This window comes from Phalacrocorax aristotelis, chromosome 8 (assembly GCF_949628215.1).
Source record: "Phalacrocorax aristotelis chromosome 8, bGulAri2.1, whole genome shotgun sequence".
Taxonomy (NCBI): domain Eukaryota; kingdom Metazoa; phylum Chordata; class Aves; order Suliformes; family Phalacrocoracidae; genus Phalacrocorax; species Phalacrocorax aristotelis.
The window spans coordinates 41,618,117-41,642,377 of record NC_134283.1 but is presented as its reverse complement, the minus strand read 5'-3'; the positions used below and the strand labels follow the sequence as shown (position 1 = coordinate 41,642,377).

Genomic DNA, 24,261 nt, shown 5'->3' with positions numbered 1-24,261 from the left:
GCATCTCCCCGGGGAGTCACATAATTACAGAAAGCTCCAGATGTGATTGCTGTATGACTGAATTAAGAGCAAATGAAATGGCTAACATTTTAAAAGCTTTGCCCAAGATGTTCAAATTAGACCACAGAACTGAGAGCAGATATGAATAAAGAAAAGCCTACTGAGCATAGGTTGAAATATGCTACGAACAATCAAGAATGACGAAATTTATAAACAAATTTAGAGAAAACAACCTAACGTTGCCCTGTTTGGGAAGCAGAACAAGTAGAACCACTAAGGAAGCTGGTCTTAAGTATCTCCAGTGTCTTTCTGAGTCAAGACCCAGAACAAAACTGAAGAAATATGCCCCTCCACTTGCCAAGATGTCGTGGTTTAGCGGCAGCTCAGCCCCACACAGTCGCTCGCTCACTCCCCCACCGGTAGATGGGGGAGAGAATCAGAAGGGTAACGCTCGTGGGTTGGGATAAGAACAGTTTAATAATGAAAATTAAAAGAAACAACAGTAGAAATGCAATGTGAAGGAGAACAACGAGAGGCGCAAAGCCCCGGGGGAGGGGGGAAGGGAGGGGAGGGGAGAGGGGGAACGAACCGCCGGAACAAACCGCACGCGCCGCAGCCGCTCGCCGCCCGCCGACCCGACGCCGCGCCGCCCGCGCGCTGCCACTGCCCCCCCTCAATATACTGGTCATGGTGTCACATGGTATGGAATGAACCTGCCATTGGCCAGTCGGGGTCAGCCGCCCCCACCATGGCCCTGCCCCTCCCAGCCCCCCCCTGCCACGCCACGCGGCAGAGCGCGGGAAGCTGGAAAGGTAGCTGACCCCCACAGTGAGGAGAATTAACCCCTTCTCAGCCAAAACCAGCACATTCTCCACCCCTTATTCCATACCACTTACACCATGCCCAGGTCCCATATGATGCAATACAACCGTACCAACCACCACCCCTCCCCTTCCCATCCTTTAACATAATACACAGACATCATTCCCTTAGTTCATGGATCTTCCCTGTAAAATGTCCATTAAAATGTCCATTGAGTTCACGCAGTCCATGACTCTGGGCTCCATCTGTTGTATCAGTCTTTCCGGGTGGGAGAGATGGTGTGTGGCGTTGGGTTGCTGCATACCGAGTCAGTCATCGTTCCATCACTGCTGCACGGCTTGTTTCATAGTTGATCTTCCATGGGTTGGGAGGCTCGTACTCTGATATCATTGATACAACACAGAGGTGACACACAATATTATATAGCAGTTCACATTGTGCCATTCAGTTCATTGACTGTTTTCACCCAAAATCAAATCCCCTTGAGGCACACATCGGATTTCTCCATCCTCCCGCATCACCCACCAAGTGCACCCAGGTCCTCGAGCAAAAACAATCCCACGAATGGGTTTGCCTTTGCCAGAGGCAGGAAGAACCCAGACTGTTTTGCCCAGCATACTTTTTGTGTGCACTACAGGGACTCTATCCCCTTCCACAGTATGTAGGATTTCTGACTGGGCAGGGCCAGCTCGGTTGGCAGATCCCCTCGTGTTGACTAACCACGTGGCTTTTGCTAAATGTGTATCCCAGTGCTTGAATGTCCCACCCCCCATTGCTCTCAGTGTGGTTTTTAACAGTCCATTGTACCTTTCAATTTTCCCAGAGGCTGGTGCGTGATAGGGGATGTGATACACCCACTCAATGCCGTGCTCTTTGGCCCAGGTGTCTATGAGGCTATTTCGGAAATGAGTCCCATTGTCTGACTCAATCCTCTCTGGGGTGCCATGTCGCCACAGGACTTGTTTCTCAAGACCCAGGATAGTGTTCCGGGCAGTGGCGTGGGGGACAGGATATGTTTCCAGCCAGCCAGTCGTTGTTTCTACCATTGTAAGCACATGGCGCTTGCCTTGGCGGGTCTGTGGGAGTGTGATATAGTCAATTTGCCAGGCCTCCCCATATTTATATTTCAGCCATCGTCCCCCATACCACAGAGGCTTTACCCGCTTCGCTTGCTTGATTGCAGCGCATGTGTCACATTCGTGGATAACCTGTGCAATAATACCCATGGTCAAGTCCACCCCTCGATCACGAGCCCACCTGTATGTTGCATCTCTCCCTTGATGGCCTGAGGTGTCATGGGCCCACCGAGCTAGAAATAGTTCACCCTTATGCTGCCAGTCCAGATCCACCTCAGCCACTTCAATCTTGGCAGCCCGATCTACCTGCTGGTTGTTTCGATGTTCTTCAGTGGCCCGACTCTTGGGGACGTGAGCATCCACATGCCGTACCTTTACAACCAGTTTCTCTACCCGGGCAGCAATATCTTGCCACAATGTGGCAGCCCAGATGGGTTTGCCTCTGCGCTGCCAGTTGCTTTGCTTCCATTGCTGCAGCCAGCCCCACAGGGCATTTGCCACCATCCAGGAGTCAGTATAGAGATAGAGCACTGGCCACTTTTCCCGTTCAGCGATGTCTAAGGCCAGCTGGATGGCCTTTACCTCTGCAAACTGGCTCGATTCACCTTCTCCTTCAGCAGTTTCTGCTACTTGTCGTGTAGGACTCCATACAGCAGCCTTCCATCTCCGGTGCTTTCCCACAAGGCGACAGGACCCATCAGTGAACAGGGCATATTGCTTCTCATCTTCTGGCAGTTTGTTATACAGTGGGGCTTCTTCAGCACGTGTCACCTCCTCCTCTGGTGATAATCCAAAATCTTTGCCTTCTGGCCAGTCCATAATCACTTCCAAGATTCCTGGGCGACTGGGGTTTCCTACTCGAGCCCGCTGGGTGATCAGTGCAACCCATTTACTCCACGTAGCATCAGTTGCATGGTGTGTAGAGGGGATGTTTCCTTTGAACATCCAGCCCAGCACTGGCAGTCGGGGTGCCAGGAGCAACTGTGCTTCAGTACCAACCACTTCTGAAGCAGCTCGAACCCCTTCATATGCTGCCAATATCTCTTTTTCAGTTGGAGTATAGCGGGCTTCAGACCCTCTGTATCCCCGACTCCAAAACCCTAGGGGTCGACCCCGGGTCTCCCCAGGTGCTTTCTGCCAGAGACTCCAGGTAGGGCCATTCTCCCCGGCTGCAGTGTAGAGCACATTTTTTACATCTTGTCCTGCCCGGACTGGCCCAAGAGCTACTGCATGGACTATTTCTCGTTTAATCTGTTCAAAGGCTTGTCGTTGCTCAGGGCCCCATTTGAAATCATTCTTTTTCCGGGTCACTTGATAGAGAGGGCTCACGATCAGACTGTAATTTGGAATATGCATTCTCCAAAAACCCACAACGCCCAAGAAAGCTTGTGTTTCCTTTTTGCTAGTTGGTGGAGACATGGCTGCTATTTTGTTGATCACATCCATTGGAATCTGACGACGACCGTCTTGCCATTTAATTCCTAAGAACTGGATTTCTCGTGCAGGTCCCTTCACCTTACTTTGTTTTATGGCAAAACCAGCTTTCAGAAGGATTTGGACTATTTTCTCACCTTTCTCAAAAACTTCTTCTGCTGTGCTGCCCCACACAATGATGTCATCAATGTATTGAAGGTGTTCTGGAGCTTCTCCCTGTTCCAGTACAGTCTGAATCAGTCCATGGCAAATGGTAGGACTGTGTTTCCACCCCTGGGGCAGTCGATTCCAGGTGTACTGGACGCCCCTCCATGTGAAAGCAAACTGTGGCCTGCACTCTGCTGCCAGAGGGATTGAGAAGAATGCATTAGCAATATCAATTGTGGCATACCACTTGGCCGCCTTTGACTCCAGTTCGTATTGAAGTTCTAGCATGTCTGGCACAGCAGCACTCAACGGTGGAGTGACTTCATTCAGGCCACGATAGTCTACTGTTAGTCTCCACTCTCCATTAGACTTCCGGACTGGCCATATGGGACTGTTAAAGGGTGAGTGGGTCTTACTGATGACTCCTTGGCTCCTCAGTTGGTGAATGAGTTTATGGATGGGGATCAGAGAGTCTCTGTTGGTGCGATATTGCCGCCGGTGCACTGTTGTGGTGGCGATTGGCACCTGTTGTTCTTTGACCTTCAGCAACCCCACCACAGAAGGGTCCTTTGAGAGACCGGGCAAGGTAGACAGCTGTTCAGTTTCCTCCGTCTCCAAGGCAGCTACACCAAAAGCCCACTTGTAACCTTTTGGGTCCTTGAAATACCCTCTCCTGAGGTAGTCTATACCAAGGATGCACGGAGCCTCTGGGCCAGTCACAATGGGGTGCTTCTGCCACTCATTGCCAGTTAGGCTCACTTCGGCCTCCAATACAGTTAGCTCTTGGGATCCCCCTGTCACTCCAGCAATGCTGATGGGTTCTGCCCCTATATAGTTTGATGGCATTAAGGTGCACTGTGCGCCGGTGTCCACTAAAGCTTTATACTCCTGTGGGTCGGACGTGCCAGGCCATCGGATCCACACAGTCCAGTAAGCCCGGTTATCCCTTTCCTCCACCCGGCTGGAGGCAGGGCCCCTCTAGTCCTGATCATGGCAGTCACAACTCACTTCCTGTAAATGTGAATCAGGAGTCCCTCTATTACACTTAGAAATAAAATCTGCGCTTCTACTCCTCTGTCTGGGGACTTGCTCGCTGGAAACTGGAGCAGCAGCTTTCCTGGAAGAGCCTCCCTGAGTGACTGTTCTTCCTTGCAGTTCATGTACTCGTGCCTGTAGGGTCGAAGTAGGCTTGCCATCCCACCTCATCATGTCCTCTCCGTGGTCACGCAGGTAGAACCATAGGGTGGCCCGTGGTGTGTATCCCCTTCTTTGAGCCAAAGGACGCTTATTCCTAACAGCTGAGACACTGCTCTGTCGAGGTGGGGAGTAGGACAGATCTTCTTTGAGTTGCTGGACCTCTTGGGATAGTTTCTCCACAGCAGAGACAAGCGAGGAAGAGATATTTGTGTCATAATCCCGGAGCCTATCTATCACCTCTGCCACCGTTGGTGTCTCGTCATCTTTCCAGGACATCACTGCCAATGAGTTTGCATGCGAAGATGGTGCGCTCCGTACAAACTTCCGCCACATGGGTCGTGTGCACTCGGCTTCATCTGGATCTTTGGATGACCGTTGATCATCCAGGTCACCATAAATCACCTCAAACACAGCTAATTCCCTGAGATACTGGATGCCTTTCTCCATAGTTGTCCATTTTCCTGGGCGATATGTAACATCTTCTTTAAAGGGATACCTTTCCTTCACTCCAGACAGGAGTCGCCTCCAGAGGCTGAGGGCTTGTGGTTTTTTTCCAATTGCTTTGTCAACGCCCCCTTCCCCAGAAAGGGATCCCAATTGTTTGGCTTCTTTTCCCTCTAGTTCCAGGCTACTGGCCCCATTATCCCAGCATCGGAGCAGCCAGGTGACAATGTGCTCACCTGAACGACGGCTATAATCTTTTCGCATATCTCGCAACTCGCTTAAGGACAGAGATCGGGTGGTCTCTATTTCATTTATTACTTCTCCCTCCTCTCCCCGCGATGGCCCTGGTTCTTCATCATCCCGTTCTAAACGGGTTGATGTCCGCTTCCAATATTTCGTCTTATGTATGGGGGCAACTGATACTGGTACGGGTTTATTTTCTGAGCTAGCTCCGGTACTTGTTGTGGGGGTTTGAGTGGCTGCAGTGCCTGTTGTCAGGGCTGGATTGTCTACAGTGCCAGTCACTTTGCATTTCAATCCAGAGACATTCTCTTCCCCCTGGGGGCACTGAATACTGTTGAGCAGGGCTCGGTATGCATGGGCCAGACCCCAGCACGTTGCAGTTATCTGTGTCTCTCTGGAGTTCCCAGCGTAACAACATACTTTCTCCAAATATTCTACTAGTTTTTTAGGATTCTGCACTTGCTCGGGGGTGAAACTCCAAAACACTGGGGGTGCCCACTGCCCTAGGTATTTGCCCATGCTATCCCACATGCCCTGCCACTCGTAACTATCAAGCCTCGGGGCAGATTTCTGGGTGATATTCTTAAGTTGCTTAGTCAAAACCAAAACAACATGCCCAAAAACTAACAATGACTGCACCTTAACCACCCAAGGATGTTCAAGATACAAAAACGTTGTTGTAACAAAGGCACAGACATCATAGAACAAAGTTGCAAAGGTATTATTCTGTATTTCCTCCATATAAAATCTCTCAGAGGAGGAGGTATAATTGCTAATTGCCTCAACAAGGTGGTATCCGAAGTACAGTAACGGTTTCAGCAAAAACCCCAAATACCAGGTAAAGCTGAAAACGAGTGTTTGTATAACAAATCTCGTAGGCAAAACATTACTAATCACAGCAGAACACAGCAGACTCAAACAACCAACACCGATTTTTAACACCCACTGCAAAAAGGACAACATGGTGCTGTGACCAGCAGCTGTTGTTATCTCCAACCCTCGTGCCCCACGTTGGGCGCCAAAAAGACTGTCGTGGTTTAGCGGCAGCTCAGCCCCACACAGTCGCTCGCTCACTCCCCCACCGGTAGATGGGGGAGAGAATCAGAAGGGTAACGCTCGTGGGTTGGGATAAGAACAGTTTAATAATGAAAATTAAAAGAAACAACAGTAGAAATGCAATGTGAAGGAGAACAACGAGAGGCGCAAAGCCCCGGGGGAGGGGGGAAGGGAGGGGAGGGGAGAGGGGGAACGAACCGCCGGAACAAACCGCACGCGCCGCAGCCGCTCGCCGCCCGCCGACCCGACGCCGCGCCGCCCGCGCGCTGCCACTGCCCCCCCTCAATATACTGGTCATGGTGTCACATGGTATGGAATGAACCTGCCATTGGCCAGTCGGGGTCAGCCGCCCCCACCATGGCCCTGCCCCTCCCAGCCCCCCCCTGCCACGCCACGCGGCAGAGCGCGGGAAGCTGGAAAGGTAGCTGACCCCCACAGTGAGGAGAATTAACCCCTTCTCAGCCAAAACCAGCACACAAGAGATGTCCAATAAAACCTGTACTGCTGTAACGGGCAAGCGTGAACGGTCAGTCTGTAGTTTAAGAAAAATATGTTGTGTTGTTTTTGTTACATTTGAGTGATAAATCTGGGGACTGCTCTCCAATTTCTTTCCGTATTTGGTAGGGAAGTAAAAATTTGCCTGTAACACTTCAGGTCCCTAAATGTCATTGTCAGCTGAGATTTTAGTTCCAACTGTTTAAGCCAAACTAAATCCAGGATGATCTGATTCCCATGTACCAGTACTACGTCTCATCTCCCTGGCTGAGGAAGCTAATCCAGTAAAAAAAAAAAACAACAAACAAACTTGTCTTTGATTGATAAGACAAAGTTAATGGTGTAATGTGCGTGAGGCAGTGTGTTTAATCTTTTGTTTTCAACACGAATTTACCCTGGAAGGATGTTAGGAGTACGGCTGTGTGCAGTGCTTACGTTCTAATGACATTTTTGGCATTATGTGTCTTACATTTTCTAGTTACGGTGGATCTAAAGCGCTTGCATTATATAGTAGTCCTTATGATATATAGACATAGATGTTGAGCCAAATGCTTTCTGAGCTATTTACAGTATTTAATGTCCCAAAAGTGGTCAAAATGGTACAGAGTAGTGGTACAGAGGAGGAGCTGAATATCCCTTTTTTCCAGAAACCAGGCTGTGTTTCATGTGATCTCTCTATGATCCCTCCACTGCCTGCAGCTATTTCAGCTAACCTTTGAGTAGTACTGTGACTATGGAGATGAATAGAAAGGTATTGAAAACTTACTTTGAAAATTCTCCAGACAATTTCCAGCAAGTTTTGTAATGCTGAAAGAACCACTGCTGATATGTGATAGTGGCACATATGTCCCCAAAGTGTTTTTATTCTCAAAATATCCAGCTACCCCTGCCTCAGAGGGTAGACACGTCAATAAGGAAAGTAACTAGGCCAAATTCTCTGCTGATTTGAATCAGTGGAGTGACACCACTAAGGATTTTCATCTTTAGTCCCACAACATTCTCTTCTTTTTTCTGTGTCTGACCTAAATGCTGCTGTAGGTCTGACTTCAGTCATATTTAAGGCTGTGTTAATCAGGAGTAAATGCATTGCAAGAGGTGGGGTTGCACCTGTTTAAAACCAGCAAAATCGTGAATACGTTAGTGTGGGCACATGTGTAGTAAGAACCATCAAATAACACAGCACCATTGCGATCACTTTGCATATCCACAGTGCTTTTGGGTGTGCTTGGAAGGATTTTCCATTTCATGCATCATTATCAACTTGCTGTAGTGGCTTTACAAAGCATGTAGGCTCAGCAAAAAGTAATCAGGAGAGCAACATCTTGCGTTATTGCTGAGGCTTTCAGACAGAGCCACGCCGATTTGCATCACCTGATTAACTGGCCTGCTGAAGAGTTGCAGCACAAGGAAGATGTATTTTTCCAGGTGCAGTGTACCTAACTTTGAAATCAGCAGTGACAATGCGATGCCATTGCTGTTTCACTTCCTTTGTGCTGGAATGCACACTTTTCAAATCACTGCAGGAATACAATAACAGTGTGTAAAATTGAGTTAAATGGAAACTTGTTATTTTACGTTTAGTCAGCCCCCGGCTCCGTGATGGCTAACTCATCCTGTAAGGCTTTCAGGCAGAGCAAGCCTCGTGCCTTTAGAGTAGGACTCTCACATCTGGCAGCACGGCGGTTGTCACATATTTCACAAACATGCTGTGGCTTTGATCCTGCCCGCAGTGGACCTGCTGGATGTGGGATCCCCTGACCCAGCTGGCAGGACACACGGGGTGGGTCCATGGGAGAGCAGCTCACGGTGCCAGTAGGTTCAGTTGTGGGTTACCCCAGGGTGCCAAAGGAGCCTGCAAGAAGTACCATGCCCCAGGGGCAGTCTGGCCTCTCCTGTGCAGCCTCCTCCTTCCCTCTCCTTCCTCCCCTCCTCTCCACAGTCACCTGGTGAGCGGCCAGCCCTGGGTCTTGAAGATAAGGGGGAATCACAGAATCACAGAATGGCAGGGGTTGGAAGGGCCCTCTGGAGATCACCCCGTCCCACCCCTGCGTGAGCAGGCACCCCCAGAGCAGGGGCACAGGGCCGCGTCCAGGCGGGGTGTGAATGTCTCCAGGGAAGGGACCCCACAGCCTCTCTGGGCAGCCTGTGCCCCTGCTCTGGCACCCGCGCAGGGAAGGGGTTCGTCCTCATGTTCAGGTGGAACTTCCCATGTTCCAGCTTGTGCCCGTTGCCCCTTGGCCTGGCGTTGGGCACCACTGAAAAGAGCCTAGTCCCATCCTCCTGACACCCACCTTTTAGACATTTATAGGCTTTGATGAAATCCTCCCTCAGCCTTCCCTTCTCCAGGCTGAACAAACCCAGGTCTCTCAGCCTTTCCTCACAAGGGAGATGCTCCAGCCCCTCATCACCTTGGCAGCTGTCTGCTGGCCTTGCTCGAGCAGTTCCCTGCCCTTCTTAAACTGGAGGGCCCAAAACCAGACACAGCACCCCAGATGTGGCCTCACTGGGGCAGAACAGAGGGGCAGGATAACCCCCCTCGCCCTCCTGGCCTCACTCCTTTCCATGCACCCCAGGACACTGCTGGCCCCCTTGGCCCCAAGGGCCCGGTGCTGGCTCAGGGTCACCTCGCTGCCCCCCAGCACCCCCAGGGCCTCTCAGCAGAGCCGCTCTCCAGCAGGTCCCCCCCAGCCTGTGCTGGTGCGGGGGGTTGTTCCTCCCCAGGGGCAGGACCCTGCACTGGCTCTTGTTGAATTCCCTGAGGTTCCCCTGGGCCCAGCTCTCCAGCCTGCCCAGCTCTCGCTGGGTGGCAGCACGGCCTGCTGGTGTATCAGCCGCTCCTCCCAGCGTGGTGTCATCAGTGAACTTGCTGAGGGGACACTCTGTCCCATCATCCAGGTCATTGATGGATATATTGAACAGGCCTGGACCCAGCACAGACCCCTGGGGGACACCACTAGTGACAGGCTCCATCCAGACTCTGCCCCATTGATCACGACCCTCTGAGTTCTGTTGTTGAGGCAGTTCTCTGTCCACCTCGCTGTCCACTCACCCAGCCCACAGTTCCTTAGCTTGCCTGTGAGGAGGCTATGGGAGACAGTGTCGAATGCCTTCCTGAAGTGTCTGGGGGGTATTTCAGACGGATAATAGCGTTTTTGTCAGCACATCCTCAAAGGCGTTTACAGTACAAATTGGACAGGGCGTTAAGAGAAAAGGCAAGACTGAGCAGTGATTGAAGAGTGTATAGAAGATAAATTTGAAGGTACCTTCTATGCTTAATAGTCCTTGGACTAATAACAGAACCTTATGAAATCTTTTGTGTGGATTAAAACCCCTTTCGATTTGCACATGATCTATGAGGAAGAGTCTTTATTAGTTCAGTTTTGCATGAAATGCATTAGTTAATATCTCTCAAAGATTTCTCATACATTTGCATTCCTGTAAAACTTTATGCCATTTGTCTCTGCTGGTGCAGCTGACAGGAAGGAAAGATGTCACTCTTGGGCTTTTTTTTATTTTTTTAAAAAGAACAGAATGAGAAAAGAAGATTGATGAAAAAAATAATGGCCATATTAACATGTGCAGAGTTTACAGCTTTGTTCAGTCCATTTAACTGGCGATCACCAATTAGCTCATCACTGCAGTGTGTGTCACTCACAAAGGTAATCAGGCAATGCCTCTGCTTCTCTGCTGTGACTTAGAAATCCAGCTATTTACTCAGTGTTTCTTCAGTGCTTTGAGGCTACTTCTGCTGACAGAAGAGGCCACTACTGAGTTCCTCATTATTATTATTTTTTGTTAAAGGATCTGGACAAGTTTCCAGATAAAACATTTGTTCTTCTAAATTATGCATCAAAAGCTTGGTCTGAGCAACGTGGCATCATTGGCAACTGCACTCATCCACAATGAGCAGACAAATCTCCCTCTCCTTCTTTACAAATCCTGGGGTTGATACACCATTTCTGGTTAGGAAGGACCTTGTTGAAAACAAGACCAGTAAAACATCCCCATATGTGGAATTGAGCTTTTTCATACCACTCTTCTATGCGCTATTCGTGATTTAAATGGTATCCAAAAAGGAATTCATGAATGAAGGAAATTGTAATTGCAAGAACGTCAGTGGCCCACCTGCGTTCAAGAACTGCTTGGGAGCATTACAGAAAAGTCTTTGATCACGGCAAATGCATTTTTAGGGATTTTAGGGATTTACTGAAAAGTTGCACATGTAAGCAAGGATTTTAAACAGCGCTATTCCTCAATCTCTGTGTATTGGATCAACAGTTACCTTTTAAAATGCACTGAATATATGGCCTGTAAACCCTAACCCCGTTGTTTTGCTCTCCTCTTTGCCTCTGTGTTTTCTCCTCCTTTGCCGCTAAATGCTAATGAGGGTTGGCGCAAGAGCAAGGGCTCCTTTGGGGGTAATATCTTCCCGTGCTGAAAGCCTGACTCCCACACTTTCAGTGGCCTGACCGATGAGAGGAAGGGCTTGTTCCTAAGCTCCTGATGTTTAATTCTGTGTGATTTATGTGGTAATGTTTATCAAAGCCTGAATAAGTGAGCAATCTGTATGAGGTGTTGTAACAGAACCAAACCTGGGAGATGATTAATTATCTTTGGATCTGGTAATAACATCAGTTTGTTCCCCAATTAGCCTTGCTGTGTTCATAGCTTTTTTTCTTTTTTTTTGTTCATATTCATGCTGATTCAGAAAATAATTGTTGTTCATTTTTGTGTTAAGTACAATTCAGGGAAAAAAGCATATCCTAAAGGGAACTTCAGCTTCCTGTTGTGTATTTATCAGTGTTAATTGTATGTGTTTTACTTGCACGTATTTTCTTGAAAGGGCTACCACACGCAGCAAGATGGGAGAACCCAGGCACTCATAGGGCAAGACAACTCCGATTTACTAATATTTTTGTCTTTCTCCGTGGAGGCTATCCAACTAGTTTTTCTAATAAGCTTTTATTTCTTCTGAACTTTTCCAAAGCAAAGTGTCACTATTTCTAACTTCTCTGCAAATCCCTAGTTTTCTTTCAGTTTATCCTAAAAATGAAGAGGGAAGGGATGTGACTCCCTGACAGGGTGAATTCTCCCCCATTTCATTGAATTCTTGATGCTTTTGTGTAAGCTGGCAGACGCACGACAGGCAAAATTATGCAGAAAATTTGGAAAATCTGCTGTAAAAGTACTGTTCTTTCAATTATTATTTAATCTTAGCTGAGGAAAAATGTCATTCCTTTCAATGGTGCTGCAGTAGGGTTTCTTCATCCATCTTGGGTAGGCAGCATGCCAGAAAATGTGTCTGGGACACCGAAGTCTTCCTAGAGTACCAGGGCTCCATAACTTTAATGGTGAGATGTGGGACTCCACTCAATACTTTAGGATAATACATCTCTGTAATAAAATTATTAAGATGACATTGTTAATATATGCACTGGGTGCAGAAAATGTAAATATCAGTATTATTTTTCACATCCCCAGAGGTTTTTGGAAGTTCTGGGATGAATTCACAGTTGTAAGTTAATTTTTACGGCAGATTTGTTTATGGGCACCAAATGGATTCTTCTGTTGATTAACATTTTCAGAATTAAGGGAAGAAAACTGCCCAGTTCAGAGCAAAAATTAAAAAAAAAAAAAGAACGAACCACTAAAATCTTTTGACCATTGCTTTTGGAAAAAATAAAGCTATTTCAAATTTGTCAAATCTTTTTCCCAAGTAACAATATGACAATATTTACCTCTCTCTGCAAAGTGTTTTGGAGTCACTAAATCTGATTTTCCCTAACAAAAAAAAGAATGTTTTCATGCAAAACATTTTATCCACCTCTAATGCTGAGCATTGATTTCTCTAATCTACTGGCATAGATTTTTGCTTCAGAAGCGCTTTGAAATATTTGATTAAACACACACTCACAAAACCCAGCAGATTGCATTAGGTTTTTTTCAAACAAATATATTGTACTGGGGAAATTGCCAAAGTTTAGGTTTATTATTCCCAAGGGTACCTTTGACAGAATCTTGGAGAATTATTTTAATCCTCTATGAATGAAAGTTCTAGACATGAACAGGAGGGAGTAAATGGCATTTTTTTGCCACGTGTAAACTACAGTCATTACTCTGTAAAGACTATTATTCTTTCTAATATCTAATCACTCATGGTACATTGCACAGTTTAACTGTAGCTCATGCTGTTTGTCCAGAAAAATAAATGAGAATCCGGGAAAATGAAAGAGAGAGGGGCCTTTGAGGTCACAGCCAAGTACATCCCATAATGTGATGTGTAAGTGGTGTGCAAGTGATGTGTGCAAGTCCTCAGGGAAAACTTGAAAGCTTTTACAAGGATTTCATCTCTGGACGGCCTGACAACAAAGGCATGCCTCTGCTACAGTGTAAAAGCTTTGGATTTTGCAGCAGACAAGTAATAGACACGTGGAAATTAGGCATGTTTGTTTTTCTCATGTGGGCTAAGTCGCTTTTTAATAAGACAGAGAGCACATGGTATGATGTGCCATCAATCTACAAGTGCTCAAGGGGACCACTGAATATTAAGAGAGAACAGCACAAGTCTGGCACGATCCTTTACTCCCTGTTACAGTTATTTTTAAAATTTTGATTATGAAAATTACAATCTAAGCATGAACTCCCAAAGGTCGATAGCTTTTCCTCCAAGACAGTCTCCATCTTTAACAGCCTGGGATTCAGTCCAAGAATGCTTAAATATTGGAACAGCACTCACCAGTTTTAAAAGCAGATATTACTCTGCTGAACAGGATAATGTGGAAACTGTAGGTGTCATTCTCTGAGTGGGCCATTCCTCCGTTTCAGCTCTGCCTAAGGTAAATTGGTTTTAACTAAAGAGACCGTAGGGAGAGTCTGTGGAGGGACTACCTTTCTTGAGTCAAGATGATAGGAGATCCATTCTGAAGCACGGGAGTGACCTACTTGCCATGAGGAGTTTCTGCACAAATGTCCTCCAGTTTATTATTTTCTGGAGGAAGCTGGCTATGTTATTTCCCCTCAATAGACAAAACTTCTTCTACCTTTTAGGCTTTTTCTGGCTTTCCTGAGCTCTGGATACATTGTTGACTCGGTTTATTTCAAAACTCGGAGGTGCAAGACCCCTGAACGTTAGCCAACATGTAGAAGGAAAGGTCCACTTTCCTTGACTTCAAGTACCACAGTCATCTTTAAAGATAAATTTGAACACGTTCATGACCCAAAGCAGAAAGTGCCGAAGTTTTGCACCGTGCATTTTGGCATTTCCATGCATTTTCAACCTTTCACAGAAGAACGTAGACATGCCGAAGTGTGGTCAGGCAGAACGCAGATATCTCCCACGGAAACTGCATAACAGCTGACAAGGGGATTGTCACCAATAGCCTAGATGGGAAACTTTTTGCATCCTGAGGCCAATTAGCCACTCTGCACTTCTCTCCCCAGAACCGGTAACTCGTTGCTAGTCATGCTTCATCAGCTTTAGAGCTCATTAGAGTAGTGCAAGGTGACTGTCTCCTGTTGGATATGAGTAATTTTTGAAACATATGGTAGCGCACAGCTCTTTTATAATGGATTTTAGGGTGTGTAGTCCTCATCTCTGTCTGCTTCGGCATAGCAATAGATGAATCTGTTCTTGCTATCAACAGGGGATTTACTGTATTTTATCCACACTCACCAAGCACCTGGCTGCTGGGGTGAATGTCTTTCTGCTAAGGTCATTGTCCTTTACGCTGCAGCTCCTGTCTTACTCTGCCCTACTGTGAGGATGCTGCAAGCACAAAACGAAATAATGGTTATTGACACAGTCTCTGGCTGCATAGCTCCTTTTGGACCAGTATCGGAACACTCACCAAAAACCACCTCAGGACCTCTGGATACCTTTGCTATCATCAGAAAGTTATTATGTTGAATAGAATAAGAAAATAACCTTTTCTGCACTTTAATTAACATTTAGAAATAGTTTAGTTTGTGCATTTAAAGACAATATTATTGGATGGTCTGAATACCGCTTTGTGATATTCCTGCTCTTAATATTTCTAGTTGTATGCTTTTAGCAGTATAGAAAAATGGATCAGAAGTGACTTCTTGGATCAATAAGTCCAAAAATTCTGCAACAGCATCATATAAACTTTTTCATTAGCCTACCAAGTTCTGTCTTAAAGATAATAATGTTTATTGCACCCTCTACTCAGTTTGGAAGAATCCTTAGCATCTCAACCCTTCTCGTTAGAAACCTGCTAATATTAGGCTAAATGTTTTCAAATACAGCTAAAACTTCTGGAGTTTTCCTAAATAGTTCCTCAGTATTTTTTTTTAAATAATTACCTTCTGTGGTTTTGCTAGACTTAGCAAATGCTCTTACTCTTTTCTCATAGTTCTCTTAAAATGACATTCCTCTTGACTGTCTCAGTTTTCCTGCGTAGTAGCAGAGTTTATTGGGCTTGGCTGCTGAGATCAGTCAAGAAATTAAACCAAAAATTATCACTTTGTCTTCTTGCTATTTAAACTATTTACACATCTTTAGGTGTTATACGCCCTCTGAGTCATTGCTTATTAAGATTTTAATCTTTATTTCTTGACTTAATCCCCTCTTTTAAGTGCCTGTTCTAACCACGCCTGCTTGAAACCTGTGGTTGCCCTTCCATCAGCCCCAGTAACGTATCTGCAATTTGGACATCCGTATTCCAGGTGGGCTTTCAACTGAGCTGCGTGGAGATCAGTTCTGGCTTTCATGTTCTGTGTACCCCTGGCTTGATGCACAGTCCAGAATTGGGTAGAGATATGTGCAGTTTCCTGTTTCAAGGATCGTTTTGTTTTGTCCTCGCTAGAAACATAAAATCGCCAAAACTGCTTTTCTCTGAACAAAACAGTTTTTTATTAACATGATAACAAAAAGAGGGGGAGGAGGGAGTCTGAAATAAATACAAGCCATAACTAGCTGAGCATTACATATAAACTTCATATAACATTCAGTGTTTAGAGCTCTGAGATCTGACTAAAATGAAACTTAAATGTATAATGGTGAAAAATGCATGCCTTAAAGTTAGTGTGTGTCTATAAGTTTGTGCAGCAGGTTCATAGGGAACACAAGCCAGCAGGAACACTTAAATATACGAAAGATAAAATAAGGGCAACACAAAGTTGGTTCTTCAACACTTTTACTATTTCAGTAAGTTCTTTTGTTGACTGCAGAATTGGTCACATATAAACCTCTTGATATGGCTCTTGTCAACTTGTCAAGAACTAGCGTCCAAAGCTAAGTTAGCATCCAAAAGCTCCTGTTCCCCTTGAGATATCTGGGAGGAGGCTGAGTTAAAAGTTCAATCATTTCCCCTATGGCATTTGTCTATTCCTGACTTGGATTGTGAGCTGTTTACAGCATAAAGGACATTGGCTTTGTTGTTGTTTGGAAAGTTCCTCTTGCTCACGCCAAAGCCAGCAAGCAATGAAAACAGTAATTGGTATAAATGTCATCTGCTTGGCAAATGTCAAGAGATTTGCCAACAAATGAATAATGAACAAATGAATAAAGTTTAATGGGACCCACTGCATGTGTTTCCTTGTCCTGTAAGATGATGTTAGGCTTTGCATAGGGAATAGCTTGGTAATTCTTAGATTTTCAATGCTTTTTCAAACAACATTAACACATCATCATTATCATTATGATTAAAATGCAAACAGGTGGGTATATTAAGATGTGGGGCCCCAGAGGACAGGTCTAGAGGCTCCCCCTATACATGCCAGCAGTACCACATTTGACCATCAACCTTGTATGTCACGTGCATGTGTTCTCGCCTTGAGCTGTTGGCTGACTCTCTATGACTACATTAATCCTCACAGGACCTGGAATCTGCAATTTTTCTTGGTTTTTCACAGCCCAGTAGATTAAGGATCTATTTCCCGATTCACGCTCTTTGTATTTTCTATATGTGAAAAATCTTAACCATAGAATTGCTGGAAACAAACCTGTTATAATATTTAATACGTGTCTGTATTTTTGCTGTTTATCCTTATCTTAAATCTCTTGAGTAATCCAGTCAGTCAGAAATTATTATTTAATGTTTACAAATGACCTCCAATGCTCTGAAAATTATTCTGTATTTATACAGTAATCTGTTTACTGGAGATTCTAAATTTGTTGCTGGTTTTTGCTGTAGAAGCCCCAGGACATGAATGTGTTCAGTGAAAAAGTCTTTGTGCTAATAAAAGGCATGCTTTTGTAAGATTGGGACTGATATTTACAGTGAAGGAATTTTATTAAAGCTTTTCTTCAGTTTCCAGCATCCCATTATATTGGAGAAAATATCGAACGTGTAGCATTCTAAAATATGCCTTTTGATAAATGGCATTATATATTCCAATTGCAGTGAATATTACAAACAATATATTTTGTATGAAATTTGCAAATTAGGCCTTAAAAAATATTGCATTTCATTTGATGCTGGTCAGTTTGCTCCTTTTTACGATCGTGTATCTCCAATAGGATGCAGAGTCAACATATATAACTTTAAAGCCTACCAAAGAGTGATCGTTATTGTTCGTAAAACAGTTCTATATGTTATCATTACACTTTGGGTGATTTTCCTGTTATTGCTTCTAAAGCCTCGCAGTAGCAGTGAAAGGCATTGGTAATAACAGGCTAAAATTCTAGTGAGTTGAGCCAGACTCTTTACACCTCTCGCCTTGCGTAGTTCACAGCTTTCTGCCCTGCGCGTATGGCACTGTTGGTGGGAAGCTTTGGCTCCTCTAAAGATGGCAGCGGTTTTCTGCAGAGTTCTGCTGAGTTTCATACCTTGTTCAACATCCTTCATCAATTCAGGCACAAAACTTCACTAGGAAAAATGATGAAGCCATATCCAAGACCACCCTGAGGAATTCATCGGCGAGTGTCTTGGCTTTCATTTTTCAGTTAAAGGTTGCAAAAAACTTACCTTGTGAAGACCTTTTCCACATAGGTTTTCCAGCTCCAAATAGATTAGCAACAAAGGCATGAATGACAGCTAATATAAGAAGTTGAAAAAGGTAGTCTTAGGTGTTTTGTCCCTTTCACAGCCATACAGTTCCATCTAATGGCACTCTTAGAAAGAAATAGCATATGAAAACAATAAAAAGGAGCTTCTTGCATCACTCATTTTCTTATTTGGTTCAAGTTATGTTATCGAAATTAACTTTTAATGTATAACTTCCCACTACTTTAATATTTCAATTTCTATCATTCTCTTTTTATTAATAAGCTTATGATTGCCTGCTTAGTGCTCTGCCAGAGCTCTTCAAGAGCTTAACCTACAGGTTTGCAATTTATCCATTTTATATCAGATTAATTCAACCAGTGAACCAGGAATGACATTATTTATGGACATGAGCCACAGAGGTACAGTCTGTTTAAAGCTCTGTACATAGGGAGTACTAATGATGAGTAGAAATCAACCCAAAATATTTTGCATCTTTAAATATGTCTGTTTGGGTATCACTGTTCCACTTTGAAATGAACCATGGAAAGGCAATGCTGTGCTATTAACTTTGTAGGCACTGCTTATGAAAGATATATTGCTTGTATCTCTAGACTTAAACCAGTCTTATAATATACGATAATTTCATTCCCGTGGACATCTTCTGTATCTTAAAAAAAGGGGAGGAAAAAATCTTGATATTGCTGTGTAATACTTTACACTTCTTGCTGTTCATCCAGTTTTTAAGGGAGTCAAGGAAGGAAACGCCGTGCCGATGTGCGTTGTAATGACAGTCCATATCACCAATGCAAAACTCTTGTGTGGTCTCTCTAATAACTGGAAGAGGTAATCAGATGTTTGAACTTCAAAATCTAAAAGGGAACAGAAGGAGGTGGTTTGAGCTCTTCCTTTCATTCTTTCTCCCTTGAATCTGCTGTGAAAGTCAGTGCTAAATTCTCAGTGTCAGTAGTCAAAAGATCAAATTTTATGTCATACCAAGCCCTTTCATGGCTTCTTAAAACTGAAAAGTTATCATTTCATAACCCCACAGCTCTCAGGATTTGGCCTGGTGGATTTGATGGTCTGGAGGCTGTGAGCAGGCAGTCCATGAGACGGTGTTGAACTCCCAACATTCACTTTCATCAGCAGGAAAATATTGATTCATTAAAGCCCATCTCATACTTACATGCCTGTAGAGCTGGAAGCCTCCAGGGTCATTTTATGTTTGGAGGATCCATATTCACCTTCCTCATCTGTAAAGTCAGTGGTATGTCTTTTATCAAGGACTATATGTTCATTCTAAGCCACTTAACTGGCTACAGTGTAAAGCTGTCTAAAATAAATAAATAAATAGCAAATATATCATGATAGATTCTGTTACATTAATGAAGTGTAATTACCAGAAAACATTTCTACAGATCTGTGCTATTAAACCTTTGTGGAATAGTGGGGGAAGGAAGATTAACACGTCTCCAAATCAGTTAAGGAAGAATTATCAAGCCTTCGTTTCGCTATCAATTGGATTTATGTTCTCTACTTTAACAGTGAAATCCTAAAAGATTCATTGCAAGTAAATACAGAATGTTCAGTGATTGCAATTTAAAAAGTCAAAACTTCTAGCAGATTCCACAGTTACTTCCTGCTCTAATTAGTATATTAAAACAAGAAAAAAAAGAAAACTTGTATTGCAGCCAGCGTAAAAATGCCACCTCTGTGAAATCAAAATTGCAATTAGGTACCGTACTTAAAATGTTGGGTTTGGGTTTTTTTTTTTATGTTCTTGGATTAGCTCTTTGCTTTGTAGAATTATCTGTATAGTCTTTGCAGTCTCAGTTTGCGCAGCTGAGCTCCCTGCTCAGTTTTTTTTTTACATTGGCACGTTTTGAGAAAGTAGAAACAGAGATGAGACAAGCTTTCAGCTGTAAGTATTGAGTAGACATGTTCTGGAGTTTTCTGACCAAATGGTTTTCCTGTCAATTCAACAAAACATTTCCTAGGAATATAAAGAATAGTTCTTGACAAGAAAGTCTCTCGCCTCAGAAATGCGAGTAGGTTGGTGAAGAGACCTTGAATGTAGAAAGTAACAAAGAGAGGTTCAAGCCTTGTGACTCAGGTAGACTAGCCTTCTGGATCTTCTGGTAAGTGGTTATTGGCTTTTCCTTATGGCTTTCCCTCAAAGACTGTAGTTTTCATTCCTTTCTCTTGGGGTTAATTGGCAAAGGGATTTCGTCTTTCCAGCATACCACCTTTGAGAAGTCAGTAAAATCAGATTGATGTAATCACCCACCACCTCCTGTCTTGATGATACGACAGATTTATTTTAAGTTAAGGTTGTGAAGAGAGTCTATAGCACATAGTTACCCCCAAATGACTTGAGTATTAAATTATCATTTGTACCTAGAGAAAATAAGACATTATTTTGTTTCATTATTATCTCAAGAGACAGAGTATGGCTTTGCTCCTGGAAAAGTGCCCGGAGACATTTTCGTTCCTCTTTTCATTATTTGGAAGTGATCTAGCATTGCTGCTTTCATATTTTATTTCTGCAATGGTAGAGGTGAAACATATTGGATTATGATTTCTGAAACATGAAATCCTTTGCCTGGGTCTTCACTGGTTTCTGACAAATGCCAACGATTAAAAAAATCCCCAGCCTCTTTTCTTTTCCATTTTCTGGGGCAGTGTCTTTAATAAGTGGGTATTGCAAAGACGACTTTCCCGGTAGCCCTCAACTAGCCTTTTTCCTTAGAATTCTCTTTGCATACTGAAGAATGGGCAACTTCTGCCATTGTCTCTCTTCCTGCTTTTCCAGGAAAAGTAAATGCTTCAGAGCATTCAAAGTTGTTGCTGCTAGACCTGCAGGATTCAGGGGGAAAAAAATCTCACAGATCTTGTGAACACGTAGTGGTATGATCACACTAACTACTGCCGTATTTTGCTTATATTACACTTTAACTCTAGCAGCAACACTTGTCGTGAAATAAATATTCTCTGACAGTCTCTGTATTTGTCTCCTGCCTAGAAGATCTGCGTTTTGAAAAGAAATTATTTTGTCCCTTTATGAGGGCTTATGTTATCTCACACATCAGAATAAACGTGCTCCTATACAACACAACACAGTTGTAAAATAAAGAACAATTTTTGTACTTTGAGTCTCTTTTACAACCTTGTAAAATCTCAAAATTAGGTTACTTTTTTTTAAAAAAAGGAAACTGTACCTGAGGGCTAAAGCCTGCTGTGCAGTTCATTGGAATCCCAATTATTTTCACCGATATATTTTATCTCCTGTTTATTTTTACGTATTTTCCCTTGTCCTCTGGCCTAACCTATATTCTCATCTTTAGATTTTCTCATCTTTCTTTCAGCACTGTACTTTGGAGGAACAGGACTGTCCTGACAGTTACGATTGGGATTAGAGGAGCCTTCTACTGCAGTCCCAGTTTTGGCCCAGACTGAATCAGTCATCTGTCAATTGTTCGTGTAGCGCACACTACTAGAAAGGAATACTTTTGTAAAAGTTTTGGAGAAGATATTCAAACCATCTGAGCTATTTTTGTTTTGCAAATAAATCTTTGCAAACTTTTTATTGTTCACACTCAAATTTAACATGTTGTTTACAATTTACCTTAAGATTCAAAACTGATGCTTCGTTCTGAAGTGACATTTAAACTGTCGCTGATGGAGGAAGGAGTCTTAAGACTTCAGATTATGTTGCAATTTTGTCAGATTTTCTTCTTCCCCTTTTCCTTTCTCCTTTCACTGGCAATAATATTGAGCCCTCCAACTGTATTAAACTCAAGACACTTCATAAAATACAGAGGATAAAGGTGATCTAATCACTCTCAGTATATCGGTTTATTAATATTCTGTGTCAGAATTGCTAAGAAATTGTTTTCTTGTCTCTTCACAAATTTGGAGGTTTTAGCATTTTTCCATCTTAACAAAATATTGAAAAAAAATCATGTTGAGACACATAATAAGGTTCAGTCGAATTACTCCAAGCATTTTTTTCATCTACTCTTGAAATATTTCAGTTTGATGTTTCTTTTTTAACGAATTCTGGTGTAAATTTTGTTTTAACACAGAAGCGCTTTTAATATAAAATAGGCTATAACTTGGAATTTAGGTAAGTAACACATTTTTACAAGATCAGCTCTTCTCCTTCAGCATTTTTACAGATAAGGAAATCCATTTTCCCGTGGATTGTGTCGGTTTGAACTCGTTGGCATTTGCTTCTTTGAGAAAGAAATATTAAGTATGTTTCTAAGCTTTCCATATTCTCCGTTTCAAGACCAGGGCCACTGAGGCACCAACTACTTATCCTGGTGCACAAGAAATGAAGTAGTAGGTTGGCAATGACAATTCTAGAAAATGAGGTCAAAATAGCTGAGAGGGAGTAATTTATAACACCTCATCCTTTCACTTGTTCCAAACCCAACATTACTAAAAAACGTGCGAGAAGAGTTCTTTCAAACAAGTGATTACTTGGCAGTAGCATACCAAGCTTCCCATACCCTGCCAGATTCTTGGATGGCTGCATGCCTTATGTCTCACAAACTACCTGGTCCACAGCAATATCCTGTTAATGCACGCTTTGATGTGGTTTATGATTGTATTTCCTGTATTTATGCAGTCACTAAAGAGAATTATCTTTGTATTATCCACACTCATACTATATAAAGTTTAGTAAGAACCAATACGGTCTACTTACGCTAGCTTTGTTATTCTAACTCTGTCACAGCTTTATTATGATGATAACTAGAAAAATGTTATTTAGTATGTATGGGGGGTGACAGCTGGGAATTTTGCTTTGCTGATTTACCTAGCCTCTAGCTTTGATCACCATGCAACCCATCTTCGTTTATGAAACAGAACAAACCATTCTAATTAGTTGTTACAATCAATGATCATCAATTGTGGGACACTAATTAACCTTCATAGTAAAGCAAAATGTAAGGGTTTTTGCTCATTTGTTTAATGAGTTAAGAAGTTAAGGGAATAGGGTTAGTTAAGAGTTGAAAACACTAATAAAGAATCAAACCTGCTGCTCTTATCTAGCATCCAGGCTCTCGACTTGCTCAGAAGATGACTTAACAGACAGAAATCCAGGGAACTTATATGCCCTCTGCTTTTCCTTTCCTCTTGTTTAGAAATTCTTTGTTTGTGCCTTCTTGGCATTTAAATTGATGGTCCATGTTGAGCAGAAAGGACATTTTGTATTTTCGTTGTATAAATTACGCTGTCCGTTCTTCATCGCTGTACATTGTGATGCTGTGTGCCATTATCCTGGTCAGTCACCTGGCTTTAAACATCTTTCAGGTCCTTTGACAGATTTTTCTAGTCTTAGCTAATCTGGTTTTCCTAAAGCCCAAGACTGCCAAATTGAATTACACTGTGGTCATTCCTGCTTAGCATCTCATCCATAGTTAATTTCTTGAGCTCCTGTGTTTTATCTGTGTATAAATTTTTCATTTGCAACAGTATTTTAGCTTAGCAAAGGAAGAGCTCAGAAATCTGAGGGTTTTATTAATTAGTTCCTTTGTTAGTTCATAAATTCTTGCTTCATTTTGAACCAGCTGCCGGTGTAACTGAGGTTTGTAGTCCTTTCAGAAACCCATATTCCAATTTTTTATGAGGTGCAATGAGAGTTATTAATTTCGTAATGAGTGTCACCCAGCTCTTGACAGCACACCAGCAACGTGTCGAGTGCTGAAACGTAAACCCTGCTCTCTTCACAGCTGAGTAGAGATGAACTCTCTCACTGACACCTTGGGATCATGATCAAGATGAGATAAATTGTCTGTAGACTGTTGGTCAGAAAACACAAGCTGAAGTGTCAATGTTCCTGATATTCAGTGGGCTGATTACTCCAGTTCACCTGTTTATAGGGCTCTCTGCTAAATTCTGAAAGGTAGGAAAGAATTGAGGATCATTAAAGCGTGAATCCAAACCACAGCTGTTGATATATAAAGCAGCCTTACAGCTACTATACTGCAACCCTCAGAGTAAGATTTAACCAGCTTTTGGCTTCCTTTGTACAAAAGGAAATGGGCTCATGCAGAGGTATCTCAGAGCACATAAATTACCTTCTGAAATTACTTTCCATCTTTCCAGAAACAAACTCATATTCTGTATTTTACCTCTGCAAATACCTCCTTCCCTCTCCAAAAGTATTGTTTACTAATGACCCAGAACTCTGATAGGTCTAAAGGTAAAAGTACATTTTGTATCCTAAACAGCATACAGACTGAAAATAGGAGAAGAATACATTGTAAACAAGCAAAATGTGAGATTGGTTGTTCAGGTGATCCAAAAGGATTTTAGGAAGAAGATACAGGAGATTGCTAAATTCGTGATATTTTCCTCTTGGGCATAGTGGAAAGCAGAAAGATAATGTGTTA

General features: G+C 43.2%; 1 protein-coding gene across 1 annotated transcript in view; it reads left to right on the top strand.

The window, feature by feature from the left end:
* Positions 1-24,261, top strand: part of SPOCK1 (SPARC (osteonectin), cwcv and kazal like domains proteoglycan 1) — a 336,826-nt gene that overhangs the window by 196,482 nt on the left and 116,083 nt on the right. The gene's annotated exons all lie outside the window — the stretch shown is intronic.